This window comes from Canis aureus, chromosome 10 (genome assembly GCF_053574225.1).
Source record: "Canis aureus isolate CA01 chromosome 10, VMU_Caureus_v.1.0, whole genome shotgun sequence".
NCBI lineage: Eukaryota > Metazoa > Chordata > Mammalia > Carnivora > Canidae > Canis > Canis aureus.
Genome location: NC_135620.1, coordinates 8,894,541 through 8,921,110, shown reverse-complemented (window position 1 = coordinate 8,921,110; position 26,570 = coordinate 8,894,541). Strand labels below are relative to the sequence as shown.

Below are 26,570 nucleotides of genomic sequence, written 5' to 3'. Positions count from 1 at the left end.
AATGTCATTTGGCACAAACATCTTTTTGTTTGGTTGTGCTTTGGGCTTCTAAATGGGGGATCAATGCACAACTTTAACAATACATAATTTTTTATTCATTTCTTGATAGCTAACTATAAGATTATGTGTGCACACCTATATGCATGTACTACCAAATATCAAGCCATATCTTACTCATTATTTAGTAGCACTTTAGGCATGTGAAATATATTTTCAGGGAGATTTATTTTAGATGGCAAAAAAATTTAATCCTGCTATTGAAAGAATAGTTGTTTCTAGGGATGATAAATTTGTTTAATAATTTTATCTATTTTTGCCACCACAAGGACTTGTTAACACCCTGAGCTCTTAACATAAAATGTCATTTAACAAGAATAGCATTATTTATGGTAGGATCCAGAAACTGAATTTGCTCATGGAATTAATTTGTTTTAAAGTTCTTTATCATGCTTATTAATGCCATGAAGTCTGACAGTCTTCAACCTGACCAAATTAATTTTGTGGGTTTGGGATTTGATCCAGATCATCTGGATCTAGAGACTTTACTATCCATGATATCCCTTAAAAATGGTTTTTTTAGCCTAACTGATGCTCCTAAAAAATTTACATATTCTACTTTCAGCATCTGAATTCTGGTAGGATCCCTTCAAAGCTGAAAAACTCAATTTATCATCCAGATGGACTACACAAAATGATCATTTAGCATTTTGAGTGGCATCCTTACTTCTTGAGTTCAACGAGCTTCTTTCAGCTTCTGTTACCCATAGTAGAGAGAACACTACCACTCAGTTAGGTGGCTCTGTATGTCAGTTCATTGTGGGCAGGGGGTGGGTTGTGGGTGGTGGTGACGGTGATGGGGTTCTTTGGAGTCAAGAAGTGAAAGAAAGAGAAAGAAAAGAAAGTACATAAGGGCACTTGTGTTAAAGGATGTGAATTCTTTTTGCTGATCAAGTTTCTCAATCAAATGTCAGATAATGGCCTTATTATCTCGCACGTTTATGTGCTCTTCTTATGGTTCTCCTTTCTTCTCTGTAATATTGGGGCAGATTCTGAGAACTTCCCAGAATGTTGCAAACGGAGTCTGCACAGTAGTTGTATTGTTCAAGTGAGAGAAGAAACAGAATCACGGGGGAAACTTGGAAAGAAAATTGTACTTGTGGGTAAAGGCATGTTATTTTTAATCGAAGAAGGCTGTTGTAAAATGAAGGATTGTTAGGACTACAGTAACTATGACTTGCCATATTATTTCATATCTAAACTCACTTGAAGTTAAATCTATAATTGGACCACCTGGGCCAGAACCATGAGGGGCCTTGGTTGTGAATGCGTGTTTGTCAGCTTACTTCTCTGTGGAAATGTTGAACTAGAAAGGCTTAAGTTTCCTCAGGGGACCAGAAGCAGTGGCTGAGACCTGGCAGGGCAAGAATTTCTTAGCTTTGCATGGGTCTTGCTTGATCATCCTTTGCTTCTTCTTGCTCATTTGTAAAATATGAATTGAAGAATTAATTTACCTCTCAAGGTAATATCGATGGAACCAAGAAAAATGGTTGTAGAACATTTTGAATATATAATGACCTATGTAAATGTCAAATTATAATGACAAACTGGGTAGCCCAATTATCTATTACAACACTTCCTACTGTTTGATTAACCAAACAAAGATTAACCATATTTCTTAAGCAGCATCCTTCAAAAAAATGTGCAGCTTGCTCTGGTCGACTGTCACATTGAAATTTTAATGGCGAAAGGTGTCACATCTTGACAACCTTTTAAGCTTGTTTATGTTTATGAATTATATTATAAAAAGTCATTTCATTTAAATTACAGGTTCTGAGTCGAGACTTTATTTTTATTCCAGACTGAAGCCTTTATATTACTGTGGGCCATATTTTGCCTTAAATTGGTGACCAGAGTAGAACCCAGGTCAAAGTTGAACTTTTGTTCTAATTCTGTCATAAAAATGCCAAACATAATTTACTTTAGAAAAGAGATTTTTCTGGGACATCTGGGTGGCTCAGCAGTTGAGTGTCTGCCTTCAGCTCAGGGCTTGAACCCAGGATTCGGGGTCGGGTCCCACATTAGGTTCCCTACGAGGACCTTGCTTCTCCCTCTGCCTGTCTCTGCCTCTCTCTCTCTCTCTCTCTGTCTCTAATGAATAAATAAATAAATCTTAAAAAAAAAAAAAAAAGAAATGAGATCTTTTTCCACAAATATTGTGGGAGTGGTTTTTATGTCATTCTAGGAAAATAAATCATTCTAGGTAAAGGAGTAATTTGTTCTCTCTCTCTCTCTCTCTCTCTCTTTAATTCCAAACAAGTTTGTGTTTTCTAAACTTGATGTGCCTGTAAACAGGCACCATACCACATGTTGTGAGTTTATGATTTATCCTGTTTTTTTAAACACATAATTCAAGTATGATTGGACCATAAATGGTTAAAACAAGAAACTTTGAAGGTCACCCAATGGGCCAACTTCATAAGTAGAAATTGGTAAATGAAAATTCAACCAGAGTTCAGATCAATCACTCACAGGTAAGTGACTCTAGATGTTTTTAGAGCCTGTTTTAAAAGAGTCAACACCATAGTTTATGATTAGAGTGTGGTTGTTGATAAAGTGCTATACCATGCAAATCTGCATCCAAGAGCCCAGCTGCCTTTATATTCATATACCTATCAGTATGCCATAAATAGTCCCTGCCTGTGGGCTAAAATGGTCATCTCTACAGATAATAGTTTCTAATGCAGTCTTTCCTGAGAAGAGAGATGTAGAAAAATGCTATGATTCACAAATTTCCTCCTGTTCATCAATCAAATTGTTATCTGTGGCTGTGAGAGGGCACTAGGTACTTGAGGCAAAAAGTGAGAAGATAGTTGATCTCTTAGCCACCTCATTCCTTTATTAGGTGATCTGTGTTGAGTAGAAGATAGAGCAAGTCAAAAACAAACTTATTTGTTGAAAGGTGACAGTGGATACACGTCATTAGATATTTGTAGAAACCCATAGACTGCATCACACAAAGAGTGAACCCTAATATAAACTATGGACTTCAGTTACTACTTATATATCAGTATTGGCTCAGCACTTCTAACAAATGTACCATATTTATGCAAGATGTTAACAGGAGGGGAACTGGTGTGTATGTGTGATGGGGGTAAGTGTAAGGAGTGCTCTACTTCCTACACATTTGACTGTAATTCTAATATTAGTACTCTAAAGAGTAGTAATGTAAAAATAATCTTTCAAAAAGGAAATTATACACAACTTTCATGATGAGCCCCTTTTGTAATATATTTTAAATTGTATCTCTTATGTTATTAACAAACATCTCTGAGATTGCTGAAGTCTTGTTAATACTTAAATCTTATGGTGGTCCCAACCAGGAGCATTATCACTCCACCATGTTAAAAAAAAATTAAAAACAAATTTCAAAAATATATATGTGATTAAAGACCTTACTTAAATCTCCCTGTTCTGGAAGAGAGGGAAAAGATTAATCATAGATTTATTAGGTCAGAGTTATGCCAGTTGCTTCATGACTTAATGCTGAATCATCTTGTAATTCCTGGATAACAAATAGGATCCTACTCACATAGCATATCAAGAATCAAACCCTTTCCCCCAACTGGATGATGGGCATTAAGGAGGGCATGTGATGTGATGAGCTAATGAGTTATTGAACTCTACATCTGATATTAATGATGTACTATATTTGGCTAGTTGAATTTAAATAAAAAAATCAGGGCGCGCCTGGGTGGCTCACTGGATTAGGGGATGGTCTCAAGGTCTGGGATCTAGCCCCATGGCAGATGCCCTTCTTAGCAGGGAGTCTGCTTCTTCCTCTCTGACCTCCCTCACTGCATGTGCTCTCTCTCTGTTTCAAATAAATAAAATCTTTATAAAGATTATAAATCTTTATAAATTTATTTTTTATAAATTTTTTATTTGAATTTATTTTTATAAATAAAAACTAATACTTAAAATGTTTTAAAATTTTATTTATTTATTCATGAGAGACAGAGACAGAGAGAGAGAGGCAGAAACACAGGCAGAGGGAGAAGCAGGCTCCATGCAAGAAGCCTGATGTGGGACTCGATCCTGGGTCTGTAGGATCACGCCCTAGGCTAAAGGCAGGTGCTAAACCACTGAGCCACTTGGGCTGTCCTAAAATAATACTTAAAACAAAACAAAACTGTGACATCTTAAAAATGAATATGATGAAAACAAAATGAAGAATGAGTTGATTCCAAATCCAGTTGGTGGACATGAGTGCATGTATTTATCTCTCATCTCTCATCTCTCTTTGGACTTAATGGGAATAAAGGTATAAAAAAATTTTTAAAGTTCTTAAAAACAGATGTCTTACAGATGAAATAAGTTGGAAATACTAGTAGGTATATGCTTTACACCTTGTTTATATCTTCTTTAAAATTCAATATGTGTGGTAACTCTTATTAAATAGTCCATACATACATGACTTGTATGGTCTCTGGTAATATTATTAGTTCCCCACTGATGGACATTTACTTGTTTCCAGGTTTTTGTATTTTTTTTTAAGATTTATTTATTTATTCGTGAGAGACAGAATGAGAGAGAGAGACAGACAGACATGGAAAGAGGGAGAAGCAGGTCCCCCGCAGAGAGCCGGATGTGGGACTCCATCCTGGATCCTGGGATCACGCCCTGAGCTGAAGGCAGACGCTCAAGTGCTGAGCCACCCAGGCGTCCCTGTTTTGTTTTTTATGAATAAAAATGTTTCAATTAGCATGAACATAGCTTCACATGTAAGTGAAAGAAAATGTATAGGATGAATTATTAGAATTGAATCTTGGAGTCACAGGGTATATGCATTTTGAATTTCGTTATCATTAATTCAGCAATGTCATCTTTTTAAAAATCAAATGAAATATCCTATAGTTTTAATTGACACAAATTTATGGTGAGTAAATCTAATTGAATTACCAGACAAGCCAATATTAAGACTGTGCATTACTCCAATGCATGTAGAGCCTTAACTCATTGTACAGTATGTAAATAGTAACAACAAAATGTCAAAACATTTTGTACAGCTTCCAAATGATTTCCCAGCTGAAACCATTGTGCCATTGTGACTCCACTTAGGAAGTTGCATTTAATATATAAGAATCCTGTTTTTTTTTTTTTTTTCCGTAGATACACAGGCAATGTTTCCAACTTAGCTGTGTTTCTGAAGATAACGAGAGTTTGACCCATAGTTGGTTTACTTCATCTTCTCATTCCTTCCTGCCTGTTTCTTTATTCACTGTGATGAAACCTGACCAGAAATTCTTTTTCTGAGAAACCAAATCATAAACTTATTTCTTCCACTTCTATTTCCACTGGAATGGCAAAGTAAATTTGAAAAAAAAGAAAAGAAAAGAAAAAGTAATTAAATAAAAAAAAGGTCTGGGTTGTGATCAGAAGTCCCTCCGAGTACCCTTTTTTTTTTTTGCCCCTGGGCTACAAATTTGCATTGTGAATCAGAGCATTCTCTGGCACATGTCATTTTGATGTCTTTTGAGGGTAATGGCTAGTGCAGTTATAGTGTACCAGGAACAGCAGGAAAGCCCCTTCTCCTGTTGGCTCTGCTCTACAAAACTTTGAAGTAAGAAGGAAACTGTGATTATAATACGTACTTCCTAGGGGACACCGTGGAGATAAAGTTGAAAACCACCATCTGGATTCTTTAAGAGCTATGCTGAGGCATGCCTAATGATGGTAGCTCTGGTAATATACCCCATACTGTCTGGCAACAGCATAATAATTGTTTTTAATGCATGCTATGTAGGTCATACAGCTTTATTCAAGTGAACTCTAAAGGTTTGCATTCTCTCACTTTATTAAAAAAACATTGAAATTGCCTGCGTTTTGCTGGAATAGTGACCCCGAAAGCACTCATGGCCAAATAGTTAAGCTAAACAACATGCTTTCTTTATATATTAATGCACTTTTCTCTACAAAGAACCAACCCTTATAAAGTTTTAAGTGAACTGTGAAAAGTTTATGCCATTATTATCCAAATGTTCTTTAACCCAAGGTTAACCATGGTAATGTGAGAACAGGCGCCACTAAGCCCCTCTAGGAAGCAGTAAGGCTTTGAGCAGCCTGGTGCTTGCCTGCTTGTTTTTCTAATGTGACAGTGTGAACTCACACAGTTTAGAGCCCTGGTTTGCCATCAGACCTCAAAGGTCTTGGGTAAAAAAAAAATCTGAAAACATTCTGGAGATGCTTGGAGATTCACTCAACTCTTGGCTACTTGACTTACTCCATAATGTTTAATGGGACAATTTCTCACCTTGTCCTCTCAGATGGAGGGCCTAATCTGGGTGTTAAGTTTAAATTCAGCCTAGCTATAGTCCCAGAGGCGCTTCATAAAGCAACTCGGCGAGAAAGGAATTTGTTTCACTGTGTGCACAGACACCAAAGTTTAATTTCAATTTATTTTTAAACTTCATTTCTTCAGCAATTAAATTTAAGCCATAGCATGCATGGAATGCTGAGTACAGGGCAGCGAGACTTTTATCTTCTCTATGAGCACAGATGGTAAACTAGGGAGTGATTCATACAGGCTCACAATTCAGTAGAATTTCATTCACTTATGACTATGCTGCTCTATGTTTTTAGGAGTTCCCAAGCCAAAAATCACTAGCAGTGGGTTCCCTGATTGCCCCCAAAGAATCAGACTATCCTACTACCTTCTTATATCCACTCCACCTATTCCTAGCTTCCCAGATATATGCTTTAATATAAAATCTTTGGGATAGAAGGGTCTTTGCTTAATGCTGGATTACCATCTCTTCTTCAGTTGTATGATCCTAGGAAGGAGAGGAGAGGGAGTTAGAGTTAGTTGGTCATGGGTTTTCCATTTTTGCTATGTGCCCGCATGACTTGTGGCATATATATATACACACACAATATATATATACACACACACACACACAATCACAATCTTGATGTTTACAGCCATCTTACAGTATAGGGTTATCATCTTTGTTTTAAAGGACAGTGATTCTTAACTGATGTACTCAGGGCATGCCAACTAGTCAGTGGCAGATATAGAATATGACTGCAGTCTATCTGCTGTCAATGTATGTGCTGGGTTTTGCCCATGAAATTCTACTGCCTCCCAACTTTGGATAATTGGAGTGATGAGGAAGTAAGATCTGTGTATTATTTTCCATTATTAACATTCTAAATGCACACATAATTGTAAAATGAAAACCTTAAATTACACTTTCAACTGGTATCTGATAGTTATCACTGGGTGGTGAGAACACTGGGGGTTTTCTTGCTTTGTACTTTCCTATATATTTTTAAGTTTTATGTAGAGAGGATATAATTTTTATAATTAAAAAAATACATGAGAAATGACATATTAAGATTTTTCAGCCATGAGTAATAAATTTAAACCATTCCATAATGTCTCCAAACAACAGCAAGTTTTTTTTTAATTTTTATTTATTTATGATAGTCACACACACAGAGAGAGAGGCAGAGACACAGGCAGAGGGAGAAGCAGGCTCCATGCACTGGGAGCCTGACGTGGGATTCAATGCTGGGTCTCCAGGATCGCGCCCTGGGCCAAAGGCAGGCGCTAAACTGCTGTGCCACCCAGGGATCCCCAAACAATAGCAAGTTATTGGTGTAGTTACCCTATTATGTTTTTTTTAGTAGTTGCTTCCTACTGTATAATGTTTATAGGTAGAATGAAGTGACAAACTTTGTTTCTTTATAATAATACATTAATTATTCAAAGTAGTAATATTCTATACCTATATGCATATGTGATTTTATATATATGTGTGTGTGTATATATACATACACACACACATACATATGTATATATTTATATATGTGTGTGTATATTTTCCAGACATACTGATATGGGAAATTATCTGAAAAAAGTACCACGGCACATAGCACACTATTTTTGTGTTACAGATACTGAATCAATTCCAAAACGTACAGAGAGGAGACACTTGCAGTAAAGCCACTTCTGTTTCTCTGTTAGGCATACCAGGCCCCCAAAGCATATTTTCCAAAATTATTTAGAGGAGAAAACATTCCAGCTGTACTCCTGGGAATAAGAACCAGTTTCTCCATTCTGTGCAATTACAAGTCAGGGCTTAAGAACAGCATTCACACAAAAATACATTGTGGGATCCCTGGGTGGTGCAGCAGTTTAGCGCCTGCCTTTGGCGCAGGGTGCGATCCTGGAGACCCAGGATCGAATCCCACGTCGGGCTCCCAGTGCATGGAGCCTGCTTCTCCCTCTGTCTATGTCTCCGCCTCTCTCTCTCTCTCTCTCTGTGTGTGTGTGACTATCATAAATAAATAAAAATAAAAAAAAATACATTGTGATTTGTAGATGATAAACACTAAGGCTTGCCAGTCTTTCACTGGGCATCAAATGTAATTTTAATACTGTAATTATTGAATATTGTGAAATAGAATGATCTGAGCTAGACGTTAGGCTATTTTGGCAATGGATGAGGATTTTAGAAGTACTCTCAAGATGTCATAGTTTGGAAGTGTTGGCAATTTTGTGATAGTCAACAGGAAGAGGGAATTAAGAAACCATTCAAATGAGATTTTCATAAAGGAATTAATCTGCAGTTGGCATGTTCCTTAGCATCCTTAGAGATTTGTCTGGATTCTCCATCCAGCTATACTCAACTATCCCATTGCTTGCCTTGATTAGAACTCAGTCCTTTGGAGCCTAGAGAATCTCGGGGCTTTCTGAGAGTTGAGTAGTCTCCATTTGGCCTGCTGTGCATGGTGGAGTTAAGGACTCCACGCTAGTGCTGAACTTGAATTTAGCATCTCTATTCCACTGATTATTCAAGCTGACTGAGGAATTGGCTGGGTGGTTAGCAGTGGTTAAAGGATCACAGGAGATTACCTACAAGGAATGTACAGGACCGTAAGGAAATCAAAGTACTCCTGTGCCTCCCTCTGAGCTAGTTATCCATGATTCACCATTGCATGTTTGGAATCTATCCTCTTGATCCTAGTTTATTTTTTCTCTATTATATTCTCAGATCCTCATCTTACTATTTGACTAGTCTGCTTTTGGACCCCAGTTGCTTTCTTTCTTGATTCATTGCTTTGAGTGCTTTGCCCTAGACTCTAGATGAAATGGCCATCCTGTTCATTTACCCATAGCTACTTTGAAAGACAGCACACAGGGACTTCACCAGAAACACTTCTTTTCTGGGGATACCTGTGCCAAAATTTTTGATTCAAAATATTAAATCAGTGGCCCTGTGGAATTATAACTCAAAATATGGAAAGTTAGAGATTTATAAAAATTACTGTGATTTTGGACACTTTTCTTTTTGCATGAATTCCAGTTAATGTTGATTGCCCCATATCCTCAGTTGACTATTGTTTCTTTGTATATTTTGTGGAGAATCTGTAATTTCAAGAGTTTGCAAAATTATGCTGTGAGAAGAACGAAAGAATGTTCATTAATTGACCTAAGGAAAAGAAATCTTACTATTGAACTGAAAACACTTGAAGCTAAAACTTCTCTTGATATTTTATGAATGAAATACTGAAACTGCCGCTATTTCGAGTATGTTTCAGAGCATGAATGTCTTTGAATTCTTCCATTTATGATCTATAGAGCCTAATTTCATCCAATAATTTCATTTTGACTTGTCCATAATAAAATGGTGCCTAGTTGTATGTTAGGCTTTTCATAAATGTATTTTCCGCAGGACACTATGAAAGCTGTTTATTAAAATAAAAGAAGACATTTTCTCCATGAGCTTACAATCCCTTTTTCAATATATATAAGCTGCAAGACTGGGTACATGGTATTGATTTTAACACCCACTAGGTCTTTCTTTTTTTCTTTCCTTTTACATATTGTTTCTTTTTAGTTTGATGTTTTGATTTATGAACCCTCTTCTAGGTCTTGATATGAAAATGCTTAAATATACTTGTATTTCCTGAGATTTATTAATTTCAGTTTATTTTATTTTTGTTTCTTCTACCTCATTAGCTTCTACCTATACAAGGATGCTGTTGACTCTCTTCATTTTTCTCCTCTTGCATACTGCCTCTGATGTCATCTTTCTTCTGTAAAGCTAATCTTTCTCTTACTATGCTCCTCCTATAGGTTATGGACCACTTTTTTATTGAAAACAACACTAATGGTAAATATAAGTTGCATGCTGCAGGTGCATTTTTTTTTTTTTTCGCTACAAAAAAGTAAACATATCAGTTTTAATTGTCAAGATTATTCCAGGGAAGAGTTCGTTTCCAATCCCTCGTCTCCGGTTCTCGGCCCTCGCGGCCCGGCCAAGGCGACCGTGGTCGTCGCGGGTTCGCCTCCCGGCGGCGGGGGGAGCCCGGCGGGGCGGCACCCCCGGTCCAGTGTCAGCTTCCTCCGTCGGTGGCCCCGGGGCCCGTGGGGTCATAAGGCCACGCGGATGCAGTGGTGCTAGGGCTTGCAGGGCAGGACTCCCTCGTTGAGCTGGTAAAAGTCAACGAGCCGGTCCGGTCGGAGAATTTGGTGTTGCCGTCGTCAAGGCTGAAGAACATCTGCCCGCTACAGTCTTTGGGGTAAAATTTAGTTTATCTGATATAAGGATGGCTACCCCTGCTTTCTTTTGAGGACCATTCGAATGGTAAATGGTTCTCCAACCTTTTATTTTCAGGCTGTAGGTGTCCTTCTGTCTAAAATGAGTCTCTTGTAGACAGCAAATAGATGGGTCCTGCTTTTTTATCCAGTCTGAAACCCTGCGCCTTATATGTTCTCATTCATTTGGGGAATATAAATAATAGTGAAAGGGAAAAGAAGGGAAGGGGGAAGAAATGTGTGGGAAATATCAGAAAGGGAGACAGAACGTAAAGACTGCTAACTCTGGGAAACGAACTAGGGGTGGTGGAAGGGGAGGAGGGCGGGGGGTGGGAGTGAATGGGTGACGGGCACTGGGTGTTATTTTGTATGTTAGTAAATTGAACACCAATAAAAAAAAAAAAAAAAAAAAAAAGAACATCTGCCCGGCGTCCCCGCAAGGTAAGACCCGGAAATTTTTAACTTTCTGATGATGACACAGCGTGAGCACGAATGCCTCTGGATCGGCCTGGCTGTCCCGGAGCGGGGAAGCGGCCTGGCTGTCCCGGAGCGGGGAAGCGCGTCCACCGGGCCCTGCTGCTTGGTGATGCGGCGCGACTCCTCCCTGGAGCTCCTGCCGCGGAGCCAGGGCTGCGCCCTGTGGGTCACTGTACCGGGTGGACCGGCGGCCTGGGAGGTTCGTCCCGGCGCGTCGTTTCCTCCACGCGTGACCTTCCTCCAGGGCCGCGCTCTGGGCTTCCGCCGGGTTCTCTCTCACTCTTCCCGTTTGCCCAGGAAAATCCAAGGCCACGAGGGAGTTGTGGTGCAGCGGCCCCCGCACTGAGCAGCCCGCACGCCGGCGCCGGCGCGTTCTCCCCTGCTCTGCGGCACACACACAGCAGCCGCAGCTCTTTTTTTTTTTTTTTAATTTTTATTTATTTATGATAGTCACAGAGAGAGAGAAAGAGAGGGGCAGAGACACAGGCAGAGGGAGAGGCAGAGGGAGAGGCAGGCTCCATGCACCGGGAGCCCGATGCGGGATTCGATCCCGGGTCTCCAGGATCGCGCCCCGGGCCAAAGGCAGGCGCCAAACCCCTGCGCCACCCGGGGATCCCCGCCGCAGCTCTCGTTGGGCTTTATGCAGAGGCCGTGGGCTGTGGGCGCCCTGCTGCTTCCTGCCGGCCGTCCGGGAGGAGCCGCTGCTCTCTTCCAAGCCCGCCAGCAGCGGCAGGTGCCCGGGCCCCTCTGACACTCCCTTCGTGGGGCGATAAAGGCCGGATCTCCGCAAACACACGGACAGCGTTCTCCACGACTTCCTCCCCGGCTCCTTCACGTGCAAAACCCCCTGGATTTCAGGACAGCTACTGGAGTTGAGAGAGTTCTGCAAAATCTTTAAATCTGCTTTCTACTGAAGATACAGTCTTCTGGCTTCATCGTGGAGTCATTTGATTTTCCCAGAATGGGTGAATTAGAGTTTAGGAGAAATGGCAATGAAAAGACAGCTATTTAAATATGATTACCCGCGAAGACCTCCTCTCTCTATATTTGAATTCATGATCATTAATATCTTCACCTCACCATCTTCATCCTTCATGTGTCTTGCTACCATTTTAGGTGCTCTTACATTTTAGACTTAGGTTGCATTAAATCCCTGACATTTTAACGTCGGCCCTCCTTTTGTCTCCTTTTCTAAACTTTATGCACGGTAGCTTGTATTTATTGCTTTTCTTCAGACTGAAGACACAAATGGTTTATTTTCATGCCTTTTTCTCAATACAATGTTCAGTTACTTCTGTTGTTTAATCAAAGATCTTAACTAAGCATTATTGAGATTGCTAGTTTAGGAGATGGTCCCAAAACAGTTGGTGAGATTGCAAAGAAATTGTCTTACCTTATTGGCCACACACTTTGTTTCCTGTCATTTTGGTATGTTAAATTGTTGGATGCTATTGTATATTTAACATGCTTAATGGTGGCAGCAAAAATGGCAGGAAAAATTGGCTCTACTGTAAGAGAGTTGGATTGGTAGTGTACTGAGATATTTTCTACTATTCAATTTAATAGCTAAAGGACTTCCTGCTATTTAATGTGGTTCTTCTCTTTGGAATCTGATCTTGTCATCTTTTGGATCAAATTGTCTCTTTTCCAGGTGTAGTCTATCGGATATCTACTTGGATATAAAGTACCCTTGAGAAGCGAATGACTCCTCATATAATACAACTAAATACATTGAGTGGTTCTTGTAGTTGGAAGGACTTTTGAAAGGTCTCTAAAGTCAATTTTGGTCCAAAGCATAAGTGTGATTGAACTTTTTTCTTTGTGCTTTACCCAATCTACGTTGATCAGATAATTTTGTAATATATTGTAAAGTAATTCTTTACTGAAAATGTCAACTTTTGCTTCTTCTAGATACTAGTAGACCTTAGGTACTGTGTATTGACCATTTTGTTCTGCTCTTGTTCCGATATGATTCAATTAATTGTAATTATATGACCAGTACAAAGACACTGTTTCCATGGACTTTAAACAGTCTGTCTTCTCCTAGCCCTCTTGGTCAGATGGGTAAATTATTCTATTTGCATGGATCTGTCTTGGCTTGCTTTTAGCTCCTCTCTTATTTATTTATTTTCATCTTGCATTGTTTTTTCTGCCAGAAGCATGCTTTGTTCTGGCTATGCTATTCTTTCTCATCGAGACTTTTGTAGTTCAATTTTTTGTGAGCTATTTTAGTTTTGACCTTTAGTCATATTTGGCATTTAGACCTCAATAGCTAAATTTGTTTAGATTTTTCTGCAAAGATCTCATTTCTAGGTTATTTATCAAAGGATGATATTCTAAATGACTAAAATATGGGCTCCCCCACCCACTCCTGTAACTGTTACTATGAACAGTTTTTAGCTTTTTTTTTTTTTTTAAGGGATCTCATTGCATTAGTTTCACATTTTAAAAATCCTTTTGAGTGTTTCACTTCTTTCCTTTTTAATACGCATAGTCTTATGTGAAGAGAAATAGATTTCTGGGAATTTCTTCAGGGAAATTCACTTCAGTCTACTCATTCTTTGCTCAGGAACATTGGTTGGTTCCCTGTCAGGCTTCTTGATCTGACATTTGATATGGTCTCTACAAAATGAATTTTTATGTTGTTGATTTTGTTTTGTCTCCGGCAATGAAACCTAGTTGGACTACTAGTAATGAAAACCTAGTTTTGTTTTTGCTTATGTTCTAATTTTGTACCTTTAGTAAAGCTTTCTTCCTGCAGAATTTCTTCTTCCCATTTAGACTTTCTCTTTTCCTCTCTCTTCTCTAGTGTATCCAAAATACAAGGTCTTTGGGGAATAAGTCATGGCCAGTTATCTTCAGGCAGGAAAAAGACAAATTTCAAGCCACAGGTTTACCCCTATTCAGGCTTTCTTGGCTGCGCATGCTGTTGGTTACTAGGGAACAGCACCATATTCTGTGGGCAGTTCATTATTACCAACACCACCAGCCCAGCCCAGATAGACACACACACATACATATTTTCCCAAAAAGACCCATAAAATAATTCCTATAAGCGAGCCTTGGTTTCTTGTCTTTACTGTTTTGGAGTACTTCTTATCAGAACTACCTAGAGGAATGTACCATACTGAGCACATCCCATCAGAAATACATGTACTTTGAAGTATAACTCAATGGTATAGTATTCAGATAAATAATGCATAGTAATGAATGAAAGCCATGTCAAATGTGGGGAAGAGGTTGTGGCTGGGTATAGAAATGACAAGAAGAGTCACCCTCAGGGACAAATGGAGCTGTATTAGAGCTTTTGTCTCTGTCATCATCTTGTTGGCGGTGCTCAAGAACAGCTCTGAGGGCCGAATACCCATGAATAAAAATCACCATTAGTTCTTCCTCCATGAGTTCCAATGAATGAATCTAATAATGCCACATGGTTGCCCCTAAAGCACTACTTAAATTCTAGAGCTTTCTCTAGTGACCTATACATTGGCTACAATCACTGAAAGTAACAAAAAGTTTAAACAAACCAAAATGACCCACCTCAATGGACCTGTGTATGTTTCCAAACTTCTTTTCCTTAGGCCATCCTCCCTTCCCCACAAACTCATGAGAGGGAGTTGGGTGGATATCAAGTACATTGCTATGTTCTTTGCAATCGCTATGTTCTGTTTTAATTCAATACAAAGAGTTTCTAGAGAGCTAAATAGCTACTTGAACTTGATTAAGTGACTGGTAGAATTGTCTTTCTGCTGCCAATCATTAACCCATTTATTCAATATTTGTTGACTCCCTACTGTGAAGGTCTCCTGAAACTGAGTGAGCACTTTGGATCAATCAGCTTGTTTTGTTGTTTGCTCAGGAAAATTTGGAAATCCTAGACTGAGTCTGTGTCTCTTGTTTACTTGACCTTTCATAGTCCTTCATTTCATTACTTTATTTCCCTTAGAATAACATTCATGATTATCCTTGGTACAACTGATAGGATTTTTTTTCTAGTGCCTATTCTTTTTACTATTTTTAATGGATTATAATTTATTGAAGATCTCACTCTTTTTCTACTAAGTCAAATATTTGAGTTTCTGCCTTTATCTGAAATTTTTTTTTTTTTTTATGTCCTATGGTTCTTGATTCAAAAACTACTTGTGTTCTCTCTTTTGGGATGGGCTTCTGAAATCATATTTCTTGTTAATGTTCTACAGAGATAGAACATTGTCAGAGATTTGTAGAAATGTCCTGTTTTGGTTTTTCTTTTTCCTACTATTTCTTTTACATTCCATAAGAAATCTATCTAATTCCAGTACTTTTCCAAAAACACTGGCAGTATGGAACGTCTTTACTCCTTTCCATTGAGATCTAAACTTGAAGAAGAGGAATGAGTAAGTTCTTCTTGAATCCCCTGCCAGGAAGTCATTTCATTATAAAACACTAGGCTGACCTGGACTTCTCTGTGTTGAGTATTGAGTTACCTAACTCTGTGCTACTGCAGGTGTGGCTCACAGAATATTTCCAGTATACAGAATCTTGGCTACAGGTCCACAAAAAATAAAACTAAGGAAATTGAAAGTAAGACTTTAGCAACTTTCTTGAAAAGAAAAAGTGATACTTGGGGTAATTTTATGTCTTTTGAGTTTAATCATTGAAAAAGTATTGTCTTAAATTTTATGTGATGGATGGTGACTTGAATTTGCTATGTAATTTGTTTTTATTTTAATTTTCTTAAATACTATTCTGCTACAGATTGGAAATTTTAACAAAGTGAATATGCTGGTTTCTCACACAAGATAATTTGAGAAGTACTGATCTAAATAAGCAACAGAATACTCAGCAGCTTGCTTTTTATTCATGAATTCAGAACACTGTGCTCCTATGCTATTCCAGTCTTGAAGTTCTGCTGTAGCTTCTGAATGGCTGTAGGAGGAACTAAGGGGGAGGAAGAATGGCTCAGAATTTGGCTGATTCAGAAGATAAATTGCACAGATTTTGAGGAATAGCAGCTTTTCATTGGGCAGTGGTGATCTTGCATGAAGGAGCTGGAACTCCGCTCTCAGGATTTTATTTCCTTGCCTTAGCAGGGTTTGGAGAGCACATTTGATCCATGCCCTTCAGACTTCATGGAGTGGGTTAGAATGAAAAACTGAAGCTGTCTTCAGTGTGAATTGCTATCCTACCCCCATTTGGAACTTTGAAAATTTGTCTACTCTTATTTCTGTTTCCAGAAATTTTCTTCATCATTATTTATTTGGATTCATGGATATTTTATCAGGACTATAAGGAGGGGTCTTAGAGCCGCTAAATTCTACCTTAGCTTTACAGAAAGGCTCCCAGTGTAGATTATAAAGAACACCTATTTGTTTTCCTTTAGTCACAAAGAAAAGGCTACGTTGTGTACTTTCTTTATGAACCCATTCCAAGAGATCTATTGAAGTTTCAGATAGGAGGAGCCTTTTCATGACAGAGATTTCTAGCATGGAGACAGCTCTGTTAAGAGGAACTAATGATATATTGATTAATGTGAATTGAGCTCGAGGTTATCTTTTTTTTCTCCCTTCATCTACCATCTTACTCTGACACTTTGGGTTCTTTAGTATTGAATTTCTGCTTTAGAGCAAAATTCGACTTTATAATAGTCCTTTCAGTTATATTTATCTGACATAGATAAGATACAAACCCTGTTGGATCATGATCTTTGTCATCCACAGTAATCCCCCGAATCAGCCAACTTCAGCGATTGATAACCTTATCCATTATGATTTAGCTTGAGAAATGCGCTATTGCCTTTTGCAGAAAATGTAAACCTTCTCTGAGTGTAAATAAAACTTTCCCTGAAGACATACCAATAGGCATAAAAATAAGCCAAGTAAATGCTAGCATACTGGAGGCTGGAGGTAGTAACAATGAAACGTCTTTATGGAAGGGGTGAATTTGAAAACCCTCAGCATGTGGAAATTGATTGCCTTAGCTGCTCATGCATTTTTCTGGGGAATAAGAGCCTCTCTCTTTACTTTGGAATTTAGCAGCCTTTCAGTACACCTGCTGTCTCTCGCTCCCAAACACAGATGCAACTAAATACTAAACAAGAAGCCAATAAAATTAAGTTTAATCTAATATTATGAATGTGTCAAACTTGCCAACCTGTTTTTTCGAATCGATTGCCTGATTCCTGAATATTTTGAGGATTTTAGATATCCCGAGTATTTTTTTCCCCTGCCTCTGAGCAGCTGTCCCTGCTGATACTCTTCACCCTTTACCTGACATTACAACATCAATCTGTGTTCAGCACAATGAAGGGCGGAACAAGTTTCCAATTCTTCTAGATGATACAACAGCAAAGCAGTGAATGGTTAGAACACAATGGTGCACTAATGTAAGGGTAAATTCCCTCCAGGCTTCAAACTTTGAGGAACTGATTGTGTGTACTCACCTAAACTCTAAACGTGTACAATTGTAACTGAAAGAAAAGACATTAAATGAAAAATAACCTTTGAAAGGACTTAAACTGATGATCACTTTCTCATTTTGATATTACTCATCACTGTCAAAACACAATTTGAAAGCAAACAAAATGACCTCACCAAAACGTTCTCATTTCAGTAACACTAGTAGGTATTAAATTCTGATTTATAAGATACTTAAGCTTCATTCATCTCAGGGTCTGTGTCACTGTATCTCTAACAGAGAACTCTCATTTTATCCAAACAAAATTGTAGATGAGAAAAGGAGGAAAAACTGAGGGACATCTTACAGTGTGGTGGAAACAAATCGTTATGTTTCCATTTAAAATAGGCCTCTTGGTTTTAGGGTAGCTTTGTGATGTGGATAACACTAGCACAAAATCCCAATGTGAATGAAAAACCATGAGATCCATGTGGTTGGAAACAAGAACAGGAACCTTAGTGCTTGCCACAAAATTTACCTGTGATGTTTTAATTTTAAAAGTCATACATGGAAAAAAAAAAAAGTCATACATGGTGCATATGAATGAGAGCAGTATCAGCTAAACCTTAGGGCTTCTTGGCAGTCATCAACTCTGTCAATCAATATTAACCTTATCTGTGCACTGACACCAGGAATGGAAGCTGCTGTGCATGAGAGTGGCTGGCCCCAAACCATTGAAAACAACTAGGTCACATAATCAAAGCATCAGCATTGCCATTTCTCTGGCTCAGAAGGGTTTTCCAAGATGCTTGGATTTCCAGTGGTTTACTGTACTATCTTCTCAAAGCACTTCTTATAGCCCCTACCATCTGACAATCTGTGATAGCCCAGCCCTGGGACTTTTCTCAAAGCCTGATAATCTTGGACAACTTTTAAAAAACACAAGTCCCAGAACAGTTTCTATCCCCTTGATGGTGGTCTTTTCAATTTTGTGACAGTCCATTTACAAAGAATGGGGTTTTTCTCTTTCGTTATTCTATTTATAGTCATAGGTCGGCATAGCTGATCTTGGCAATAGTTTCTTCATCTTCAAGAGTGTACTTTTTGATTTGTTAGTTTTTAGTTTAAAATCTCTAGGTCTTTCTGTCTGTACTCCAAGTCCACCTGATGAACAAAGGACTTGCTGAAAGGTCTACACATCGTATCTTTTTTTCTTGAAGATTTTACTTATGTACTTTAGAGAGAGAAAGAAAGAGAGAGTGAACAGGGAGAGAGGCAGAGAGAGAGAGAATATCTCAAGTAGACTCTGTGCTGAGCATGGAGCCGGACATGGGGCTCAGTCTCATGACCCTGAGATTATGACCTAAGCCCAAATCAAGAGTCAAATGTTTAAGTGATTCATTCAGGTTCTCTTACACAGCATATCTTCCTAGCAATTAAGTTGCTAAGCAATTCAGGCAAAATGCATTCTTGTGATGTGAACCATATCGGCACCTACCCTGTATAGGTGTTCAAGATCTTTTGAATTAAGTAAATGTATGGAGTCCTAAAACTCATATTGCTCTCATATTCAATTGAAGGTATATTTATTTACTAAAAGAAAAATAGATGTTTTATTTTTTCTTTTAAGCTATTAGACCACAGATTAATTCCTTGTTGTGAAATGCACATACTAATAAATTTAGGAGTGTAGCTTCTTAAAATATACATTTCAACATAAAATGCTAAAATCAAGAAAAGACTTGCTAAATCAAGAAGTCTGAACAAAAATACACATTTTACTCATTGATTACAATATTCTGGATTCAAGAGTGATTCTCTTATGTAAGTCAACAGAAAGCTCATAAAAATACAATGATTAATGTTTTCACTTTATCCTATCACATAGTCAAAATACTAACTGAATATGTAATAAGTAGTATAGATTTAGCCTGTGTTGCCCTTCTAAAATACCAAAACAATAGTTCATTTAAAAAAAAAGTCTCTTGAGTCCAGCAAATAGGATGAGATTTTAATTGATTGTGTCACTAACGTTAGGAAATGATTTTATGATTTTTGACTTGCTTAGCTATAAATTCTGACAACTATGTGAAAATCTATGCAATTTCAAACAATAGAATGTTGCATTTATAGATTTTAGGTTGTAATTTTGAACATTTTTTTCCTATAGAAATTAAGCTGAATGTATTATATTTGGTTACTAGAAGTATGGACTAGAGTATACTAATTAACAAATATTTCTTTGGAAACATTTATTGCATGTTTTGTGACAGGCTCTGTGACAGATAGAAATATAAGACTTTCCTCTGATGTCTAGTAGAAAATCATTGTCTTGAGAATTGATAAAAAAAAAAAAAAAAAAAAATAGGGATCCTTGGGTGGCGCAGCGGTTTGGCACCTGCCTTTGGCCCAGGGCACGATCCTGGAGACCCGGGATCGAATCCCACGTCGGGCTCCCGGTGCATGGAGCCTGCTTCTCCCTCTGCCTGTGTCTCTGCCTCTCTCTCTCTCTGTAACTATCATGAATAAATAAAAATTAAAAAAATAAATAAATAAAAAAAATAAACTACCTACTGTATATTCTACATCAGCAAAAGATGTTTTTTATCCCTTTAATTTTGTACGCAGTTAAAGGTAAAATGTTTTCATATCTTGTCCATTTATAGTAGCCAAGATAGGGATGCACCTTGAGTCTCCATCAATAGATAAGTGGATAAGATGATGTGGTACATACGTGTGTGTGTGTGAGTGAAATGGAATATTATTCAGCCATAAAAAGATAATGAAATCTTTTCATTTGTGGCAAGATGGATCCAGGACGGATCTAGAGTGTATTATGTCAACTGCAGTATGTCAGCTAGAGGAAGACAAATACCTTATGATTTCACTTATATGTGGAATCTAAAAAAAACAAAAAAAAAAAACCCAAATGAACAAACAAAAGAGAAATGGACTGATACATACAGAGAACAAACTGGTGGTTGCCAGAAGAGAGGAAGGTGTGGGGGATGGGCAAAATAGGTGAAGGGGATTAAGAGGTATAAGCTTGCAGTTATAAAATGAGTAAGTCACAGGGATGGGAAGACCAGCATAGAATATACAGTCAATAATATGACAACGGTGCATGGTAACAAACGGTAAGTAGACTTATCATGGTGATCACTTCACAATGTATATAAATATTGAATTACTCTGTTGTATACCTGAAACTGTAAAACTATATTTCAATAAAAAAAGCTAGAATGTGTTTTCAAAGGTGATTGCTTTTTTCTTCCTCTTGTATTCCCTTCATTATTTGGACTTGACTTGTAAAATAATGAAATAGAATGGTTTTACTCCTTTACATAGCTCTGTTGACCATTTTCTGGAATCTGACAAGATGGTATAGATATAGTAGTGTGGGAGTGCTCTTTTAAAACAAGAATATTTTGTCAATCATATTAGGTCATCCCTTACCTTCGCATATTTAATCGTTGCACCTTTTGCAATATGTAAACATTTTAAATTGATTCAATTCCAGTGACCATCTGCCCACTTCTTTCTGAGACTTTCCTTCAGTAGGAAAAGAAAACTAATAGGAATTCATTTGGAAATGGGAAACAGGAAAGACAGATGGATGTTCTCAGTGAAACCCGAACTGACTTTTGAACAAGGACTCTCAGAGAAAGAGTTTAGAAAATCAGTAATTTTTCTGTCTCTGATTCTGGATAAACAGGTTAGGGTAATCATTAGGGCCATATATTAATATTGTACTAACTTTAAAAAGGCATATATAATGATGATAATTATCTTTTAGGTTATTCATGTAAAATATCTTTCAAGCTCCACCAAGAACAAATGACAACTTAAATAAATGCTTCGGTCTATTCAGTGTTAAAATCTTCACTTCAGTAATGTTCTCCTAGATACATTTATTCTCCTCTGATGACAACTGTGAATTTATCTTAACTTATAAAAATTAGTGGCCCCTTCCATACTCATCAACTCACTTGTCCATATTAATTAACTGACTAGTTTTTACTCAGGCACAAATGAGTTGTTTAAGTTAAACATAGTATGTAGAGAAAAGAAATGATATAAAGCAAAACTAGATTGATACCCTTAAGCCCATCCATCAACTAAAATTTAACTTTGGTGGGGACCAGAACTTACTTGACATAAGTATGGAATTATTATTTGTTTGTCTTAATTTTACTATTAATCTTTTGGAACAGTGGAATATTTATCTTTCACCATAGCTAATACATCATGTTTTGTTATGTCCCCAAACAGACCCTAGAGTAGCCTGTTCCTCAAACAAGGGAGACCAGGATCATAATGAGTGATTAGTAACGCTTGGAATGCAGTTAAGTGTCCTGGATAATAAAAGATTAATGTTCATAGGTGGCTTAAGGCACGTGTTTCTACATGGGTTGGAATGAACAGCACCTTGATGGGAATTGTGCTTGTTTCGAGATGTAACATTTCAGAATTGGTGAGCATAGCCAGGAGAAAGTTTTAAACTGTTGCTAGAAAAGCCCAGCTGGGCAATCTGCTGTTCTACAAAGAGGTGATTATTCTGACAGAGCCTTAGTTGAATAGGTTAAATAAATAGATTTTCAGAAAGTTCCTGAAATAGACAATAAAGTTATTTGTAATTTCATCTTCTTGGGACAAATGGTTCTTGAATAATAATAGTAAATTTATGGAAATATAGACAGAAGCATTGTGGCTATATATAGATGCATTTCTCAATATTTCTTGCTGTAAATAATACTAAAATATATATCAATAAACTTGAAGTCCTATTTTCTAATTAGCTGATTACTATGTAATAGTTGTCATTACTAATAAAGATGATCTTGTAGGATTTATACCAGATATGTGCCCTAAGCCATGTTTACCAGTGAAAGACTGGAAGTAATCCTGTCAGGACAAAGACTTTGTTATGGGTTACCCCTTAGATAAAGATTTACATAGGGCTTTGGTGGAACACTGTGATCACATTCTTCACAAGCCAAAGAGCATAAGGATTTTTGTTGTTTGTTTGGTTTGTTAACCATTGCATTAGAATCTTTTAGACTGTGGGAAATGAAGAGGGAAGCATTATCCTTGTTTGTGGCTTAGAAAATAAAAAGATTTTCTTTTCCCCAGGCTAAAAAATAACAGCAGGTAGGTGGTGGGATAAGAAGTGGGTACAGTATCAATCTCCAGTTTTTATTTTAAGTAGGGAGTGGCGTCACTGCGGCAGGCCTATGACTTAATATTATGTAGTACCCTACCTGTAGCAGCTTTAGATGTGTTTGTTTAAAGGCTGATAGATAGATATGACCCCTTCTCTTTTCTTCTGCTCTCTGCTCATAGTTATAGTGATGTATTAGGTTTTCCTTGGCATAGCAAAGGCTTTCAAAAATCTACTTGCTTTTTTTTTTTTTTTTTTTTTGTCAGCGTTTAAGTGCCTTTACAAAACAAAACAAAACAAATCTCTCCTGACCATTTATCTTCCTGCAGTTCGAATTGTAGAGTGCTTTCCAATTTCTTCCTGTGGCTTGCTCCTGACGGCACATGTGGGGAGAACACTGCTTTCAGATCTTATTAATATTTTTTATTTACATTATCTCAGGTAGCCAGCCAGAGTATAGCGGTGGCTCACACACTTAAGCTGCGTGTATGCATGGAGAGTGGATTAAAAGGCTGAGGGCATGTTTGAGATTAAATAACTCAAGCCAGTGCACCCCTCCTTCTCCCAAATTTCTTGTGTTTGCTCTCAAGATCCAATACTTGCCTCTGTTGCTCTGCACATGTGGGTATTATTGCATTGTAACTTGAAGCCCTGATTTCCAAGAACGATTATAAATGTAGAAAAAAGTATGGTAGGGAAAAAATGAATAACCCATATCCCTGTTTGTTCATTCACTTACTTACTTACTTACTTATTTATTTATTTAACATTCTGTAATAGAATTAACAGCATTTTTGCCCTAGAGAAGCAAAAAGTGAAACTCAACCTAAAACCAGATTCCTAATGAAAAAAAGATCATATGATTTTTTTTCCATTACTCGATCAATAACCTCATTTACCTTCATTATATTTATGTAATGGAAGTATTTCTATTTCCTTCTAGTGCACAGCAGCATTGTTTCTTGGTATCTTTTTTTTTTTTTTTTTTTTTTTTAACTATAACCAGATAGAAGCAGTTTAGCTAGATTGGAAAAGCATATAGGTCAGAATCTCTAAATTTCAGTCCCAGCTCTGTTACTTAGCAGATACATGAGCTCAAGTAAGTTGTCTACTTAAAGATGGCATTTTTTCCTATGGCAGCTGGAATATAGTTGCATCTACTTCACTCAGTTGTTAAGAGGGTCAAATGAGGCTGTGCTGGTGGTGGTCCTTCAGTCTTGCAGAGTCGATCTCTCCACCATGTCTGGCATGTAGTAGGTTCTCAGTGAAGGGTAAATGGACAGAGAATGTGCTGTGATCCACAGAAGCTTTCCCACAGTGGCTGTGTTCAGTATCAGAGGAACAGAGCTTCAGAATTTTTATCTTGTTACTACCACAGTTAACCGGTAGAGAAAGTGAAGTCCAGGGGAATCAAGATGCTTGCTCAGATGAATTCACCCTAGTCAGTGGCAGATCGAGAACCAGAACTCTGGTGATACTGAGGCTGGTGCCTGGTGTGTCATTTATATTAACCATTCTGTTGTGCAATCGTGAAAGTTGTATTTCGTTTTGGACATCATTATGACTGCTCTGAAAAAAAAATTCAGAAAACACATTTGTCTCCTTACTTAGTAATTTCACTGTGGGCTGACAGCTCTTCTCTAGTAAGGCATGCTATCAATAGTGTGAGTATTGCAGGTAATGAAGACTCCACTTATACGTTGCTTCTCTAAGTACTTGAGTGCCAGCTATGTGTGTAGGTGTAACACTGAGGCAGACCCAGTGAATATCCAGAAGAAAGTGCAAACCCTCTAGTGGGCAGATGTGAAAACCAATGACTTCACATCCTAGTCAGGCCTCTGAAAGGAGGGGACGATGTTCTAGGGTATAGAAGTCAGCTTGTAAAAGAGACATAGGAACCTTCCAGATGGATTGGGCAAAGGACAGCCTTTCAGTTGGAAGGAGTAAGTAGCAGGGGGCCAATGCAGAAGAATATGTCACTATAAAATAGTGAATCAACTGAGTAACTCAGGTTGGATGGAGCTTAGGTATCAGAGAAACCAGCAGTGAGATCCAAAGCTAACTAAATTGTCATAGCCAGATCTTGGGAGCATTTAACATTCCATACTGATGTGTTTGGCCTTTGTTAGATAGCTTTATATTTCCACATATTTCAACAGTGAAGTGGTGGAGAACAACCATCAAGCCATCTAATAGGAATTCAGAACATTTACAAATTCATTGCTAATGTATTCAGCAAATATTTATTATGCATTGGTTTCACTAGGTAATTTCAAGGAAATCTCTCCAGAACTGATAGGACTTAGAGGGGGGAAAATGCTTAGTCTGCAGACAGCCAAAAAGCTATTGAAAAATGAACTTTTGACCTAAACGACCACCATTAGTGCCCACAAGGAAAACTTACCAGGGAAGCGTTTAAATATGATTGAAGCATGCATTATTCAATGAAGTCTAACAATGCAAGAATCTTTGTTTTTCACTTGGTCAGCCATAGGAATAGAAACGGTCCATATATTCTTTTTTGGGTTGGGGGAAAGGGGCTCTTCCTTGTATATATTTTGCCCTGAGAATATCCACAGTGAGCCCGCAGTGATAAACCTGACATCATGCAGGAATGTGGGGTAAAATCACCCAAAGGTTGTCACACTCCCTTTTGTCTGCAGTGCAGCATGAATTTCCCCCTCTGTTTTCGACTCTGCAGAGAAGATTATGAAAACCAATTTTCTGTCATTATTTGAATTAATAGTCCTTTCTAGTACGTGGCTGAAAGTGGCACCCAGGAGTTTGCCACCTAAGGAGAGAAGGAAAGATATTTGAAAATTAATGACATCATTGTCTAGTATAAAGGTAACTGAGAAGCCAAGTTGTTTATAGAAAAGTGGGCATTTTTAAGGGAAGAAAAACATTAAGTAGTAATAAAAGGAGAGATGCATCTGTTCTTTATTTTACATTGTGAACATGTTCTCCCTACCAGTTTCAACAAAGACATTTTTCAAGTAGGTTTGTCTGCCACCCCACCCTCCACCCCAACAGGACTCTCTCCCAATAGAGAAATACAAAGAGAGGGAAACACACACACACACACACACACACACACACACACACACACACACACAAAACAGCGCATTAAAAAAATGGTTAGAAGCCAGAGATGGTTGACTTAAGTGGTCTGTCTTTGAAATCTGACTTCAGATAATGAGTAGAAAAACTCTAATAAACTTTGTTGAGTTTCACATGCACCCATAGAGCAATCATAGGAGAGAAAAGTAGCTAATCAGGCTGTTTCACATACAGATGAAATCTGGTAGTTAACTGATGTGGCAATAATGTATCATCTAGAATTTTTTCCCCAATCTTCCAAAATGATATCATTTCAAATGGGATAGGACCTTCACATCTCAATATTGTCTAGGCACAGTAAATGCCAAAAAATAACACTGGGCCCATGATTTTCACTTCCCTGCTCTACTTCTGGATGCATTTGATCAAACCTCTGCTCCCATAGGTCTCTTTCTGGTTCTAGCAGCTGTGTCACAGAAACCTATTCTATCAGCAAGGGTGCACTGCTGGATATTTTCTGACTGGGATTGCAGGAAGCCAGAGGCTGTCCCAGTCTCCCTCCAATGGAATGGAGGTGGGGGAGATGGGATGACTTGTTCTCCCCCAAAGCCCTCCCACCTCATTAGTTAGGAAACCAGATCTGCATGCCTCCCTCTGACCCTACAAGCTTCATCCCTCCGATTCCAGACACACCTGGGAAAATTTCCTTCACAGAGTTGTCGTGGGGATAACACAAGGTCACATGGTAAGAGCAATCTTTAAAATTATACATTTGGGGGACGCCCTGGGTGGCTTAGCAAGTTAAACCTCTGCCTTTGGCTCAGGGCATGATCCTGAAGTCTGTGCATGGAGCCTGCTTCTCCCTCTGCCTATGCCTCTGCCTCTCTCTCTCTC

The 26,570-nt window shown here is 38.1% G+C and overlaps 1 long non-coding RNA gene and 1 pseudogene across 1 annotated transcript in view; one reads left to right on the top strand and one right to left on the bottom strand.

Moving 5' to 3' along the window:
- The window catches only part of LOC144321944 (uncharacterized), a 429,293-nt gene that overhangs the window by 30,068 nt on the left and 372,655 nt on the right, over window positions 1-26,570 (top strand). The gene's annotated exons all lie outside the window — the stretch shown is intronic.
- On the bottom strand, window positions 10,439-12,191 carry LOC144322784 (growth factor receptor-bound protein 10-like; annotated as a pseudogene).